Source organism: Neopsephotus bourkii, unplaced genomic scaffold (genome assembly GCF_033783945.1).
Source record: "Neopsephotus bourkii isolate Nb327-2 ecotype Australia unplaced genomic scaffold, CSIRO-AGI_Nbou_v1 NB_1765, whole genome shotgun sequence".
Classification (NCBI taxonomy): Eukaryota; Metazoa; Chordata; class Aves; order Psittaciformes; family Psittacidae; genus Neopsephotus; species Neopsephotus bourkii.
In genome coordinates this window covers 7974372-7978917 of record NW_026902239.1, presented here as the reverse complement: position 1 = coordinate 7978917, position 4546 = coordinate 7974372, and positions in this window count along the sequence as shown.

Below are 4546 nucleotides of genomic sequence, written 5' to 3'. Positions count from 1 at the left end.
TCTAAAAAAGAGAGATGGTGTTTCCCTAAAGCAGTTGAAAAGAGATGAAAAAGTCTGCTTCAGGTGAGCCATCCTGAATATTAAAGTAAAATCTTTCCTTACATGTCTTTATTGTTTTCAGCACTTGTACACTGTTAATCCGTTTGTTAGATGAGCCCTGATATTGTAGTTTGTTGTCTTTTGTTCATTTATTTGTGGTGGTTTCTAATGGCAGCTAAAGAAGTATCTCCAGGGTCTTCAACATACTGTCCAGAGTACCCTGCAGTGAGATTTCAGAGTCTGCAAGCTGCAATTTACAATTCAAATCCTTTTTCCTTTTACCTATGATATCCATGAAGATCAGTCATTCATGAAGCATCTATGGGTAAATACAAGAATCTATTCCTGGAAATTATGCATGTTTCTAATACAAATAAGTAGTTCTGCCAAAAGGAAAAAATGCTTCATTAAAAAATGGAGTTGATGGACTGACTGCTACATAAATGCATGCAAACAAGTTCACTTTTCCAGATGTGATAATTTTTTGCTGCGTTTTAGTGTCTACAGAGGTCAGTAGAACTTTAAAAATGTTCTTAAAAAAGCTCAAAGTTGCAAGAAGAAAAAAGTAGCTTGTTCATAACTATATCTGATTCACAGCCAGAGGAATGACATAGAGCTGTGATTCTGTGTTTACTGTATGGATGTAAATTGTGATACATTATAGTTAATCATACTGAAAGTCCTGAAAATAAAATTTACAAAAGTATCCTTTCCTTGCATGGGCCATGGACTTTGTGAAAGAAACGTAAAGAGAGAGATTTTGGTTGCACCGTTGTAGAATTATTTATGCTCATTTTCTGTTGTTGTTTCCCATGCCTGCCCTGCATTCCTGTTCTCTGGTTTTTTTTTATAAGAGTACTGGGTTTTAACAGCTAAATTTCTACTTTAACGACTGAATAAGTGGTACGATGCTGCTTATCATGCTGACAAAGTATTTGCTTAGGAAGGGTCTGAATAAGACCATGTGAGTTCAATTACAGTCCTTGCTTGCACTAGCATGTCCTTTCTGTTGGCTGAAATTTCAGGAATTCTCAAATTTGTAAGTAAGTTTATATTTTTTAACTAGAATTCTGAACTCATGACTCATCTGCCAGATATATAAGAAATGCAGTCTCGCTAGGAGCTTTCATTTTTCAATTAAATGGAAATATGTCTTGCCTATTTTCAAGATGAAAGATCCTTCATGCAGGCCTTGTTGTCTTTTTTTTTTTTTCTTATGTGCTCAGGATTAAATAACCATGCAAACATCTCTATTCTGTCTTTAATGATCAGACACTGAAATTTCTCTTGTTCTTATCACATAACTGGTTTTCTGAAGCTTTTCACAGTTTATCTTTCTGTTAAAGAAAAAAAAAAAAAAGAAATATTTCAGAAATAGTACTAGTACAGAATCATGTTCCTGTGCCTGCCTTGTTCAAGTCTCATCACTGATACCTGTATGTGCCATGTCCATGGGTTTATAGCTGGATGCTCTAGAATATTTCTTTTACACATCTTGAAATCTGCTAATTTTGACCTGAGCTAAACAAGTGGCTCTTGCTTGTCAAAATATCCATTTATTGGTATTTCTGAAGACTGAAGCGGAAGTCACGAGCCATCTCACAAATGTATCATGATCACCTGGAGTGATCTGGAAGGTGCTTGAGAACACAACTATGGTTTTTACAGCAAATTTTGACCTTGAGTCTTTTGAGTTTTTCTCTCATCAAAACCATTCCACCAGAAAGCTTCAGGCACATTTCTGAGGGGAACAGCTCTATGATAGGGGTATATATACTGCTTACATCAAGTAAACTATAGAGTGAAAATAAAAAAAAAAAAATTATAAATAATATGATAACACAATAAAAAAAGAAATTTAAACATTGATTTTCCTAACATATGAAGAATGATGTAAGGTACGCAGTCTATTCTTGAGCATTACTTGCGTAGATGTTTACATTTATGGACAGAAACATTTTGTTGTCATTGACTTTATCACATGTGAAAGGTGTAACCTCACAGGACACATAATTAGCATGTAAAAAGACTTTTTTCATTAGTTCAGTATAGATAAGAACCAGTTTAAAATCCTGAGGAACTGCATTACATTGAAAGCAAAAGCTGCTGTTCATTGTAAATGATGCATTACATAAGAAATTACCTTGTCTGGTGTTTGTAGAATTCTTTTTCTGTCTAAAAGAATTTCTTGATACAGCAATCAGTGCTGCTTGGTGCCAGATTTTTGTTTTGTTGTTATGTTTGTTTGTCTTCTAAGTTTACCTGTTTTTCCTTGTAAATTAGTCAGGGTTTCATGCAGCTATCTCAAGGGAATTGTGAGAAAATTTAGGAACAAAGATACACCACTTGATATAGAACCATTTAATTTGCCTGTGAATAGTTATAGAGGAGCTGCCCAGTTTTATTTGGGGCCCTCTGACAACAGTGGAAAGAGACCTGTAAGACACATCATATCTGGAAGTCAGAAAAAAAAAAAGGCAGTAAAAATATTCTTTCAGTTACACAAAAGGACTTCAAAATTAATGTAAAATCTATTTCAAAAAGTACGTTTTAGTTGTTTTAAATTCACTGCTTCCTTATTTAACACCAAATACAAATGCAAGTAAGTCTGTAAGTTTCAAGAAATATTGGAATTTTAATAAAATTTTTATGTTAGATCTTCCAAGCTTGGTAGACTGCTGGGACTATCTGTTTCGATGAAATATCATTATTAATCCCTGACATACAGCTCAGGACAACAGATATTGTCATTGTACGATATTTATTATTATTTATTTGTAATCCTGTTTAGAGATCCTAGCAGCCACCTTCGGATTAAATGTCTTAAAATCAGATAGCAGGAGACAGCTTCTTTATGAAAGGTTTACAGTTTAACAAGAGAAGACAGACAGAGGCTTGGCAATATGGGAGTTTATCATTCTTTTTTGTCTACTGGGAATGGATTTTTCATTCTATGTATTACCTGCAGCTTTGATTTTGCAGTCAGTTGGACAAATTACGCCCTTAGTTACACCATTGTACATCTACTGGCTGTTTCATTGATGTAAATAATGAGCAAAGGAAAATATATCAAATCTGATTCTATTATTGCATTAATAACTGCTGTCTAGATGACTGCAGCAAATTCCATATTTATTGTACTACTTCCAGGCCATCAGAAATAAAAAGTAAAGGCAAGAAATGAGAACTGAACTCAAATGAAGGGTAGTCCAGTTCTTCACCTTTCCTATGTACTACCTGTGTTAGACATTCTTTCTACAGATGTTCCTTACCCACGCAAGCCAACATTGTAAGTTTAATTAAACCTTATGTCTTGTCTTAGGGAAAAACTTCTTGATTTATGGTAGGGCTGTAAGTATGATTATCATTGTCTTCATTACCTATTCACCTATATCTATTTCGGTACCTAAATCAGGATTAACATTTTCTCCTTGACAGGACTGAATTTCAGGAACAGGAAGAGTGGGTGGAAAAGACATCTTTCTTGGTCAGTAAGATTTCATAGTGCAGCTGCTTATGCCTGAAGGAATGAGGTCTTCAGAGCTGCTGCTTGAGTTGGCCGTGTTTTCTTCAAAATAGGTTATGCACTCCAAGGACAGTGTTTCAGAACAGCAACGAAAAGCAGATCACCAAAATAGTTTCTCAACTTCGTATGCTTCCATGTTACATAGCAACGTATTTAGAGATCTTTTCATATGATTGTTAATCCTACCTCTTGTTACAATCTTACTTTCACTGTGGGACATGGGCTTGGTTCAAGTGCTGGGGTAGCAAGTAGCATATTGTGGCTGCTTAGCATGCTCTTTCACAAGGGAGATCTCCACTAGAAAGGTACCTTAGGTAGTCACCATTCTTAGTCATGAAGCTAGCTTGGGCAAATACAGCACTTGCATGCTTTAAGACATTTTCTTTAGAATAAATATCTGCTTAGAGGGTATGCACTGATATTATTTCCCATAATGGAATCATCTGACAACTAAAGGGTGTTTTCAGTCTCTTCATGTCAGTGCGCTAAGCCTATGGGAAAACCTGTGTCCAAAATCATGACTATTTCAGTTAGGCAAAGAGAGAGCAGAACCATGAAGCTGTACGGTGGAGCGACCAGGAATGCAGGTGGCTACTGAATGTCCATATTTTACAATTTAGGTACATCGTGGCTATCCCATTCTCTAGCACAAATTCACCAGTGTCCTTTTTGGTAAAGAAGCTGTTTTATGGTATTAGTCTAGCTTTCAGTACTGTCTGAATGATTCTAAACTATAATATAGATGACAGTACAAACTGGGAAAAAAAAAAAAAAAGAAACAAAACCTGAAAAAAAAATGTTGAGTTTGACAGGCATATCCAGAAAAAATATCACAGACTATCCATCTGGCCTTTGTCTTGTGCAGGTTAATGTTGACTGAGATGAGTAATTTTTTTGTAGTGAAACACGGATTTCAGTTTTGGTACTGTGCATCTCTAATACAAACATTGCAATATTTTTTCACACTTGTAACTGATGCTT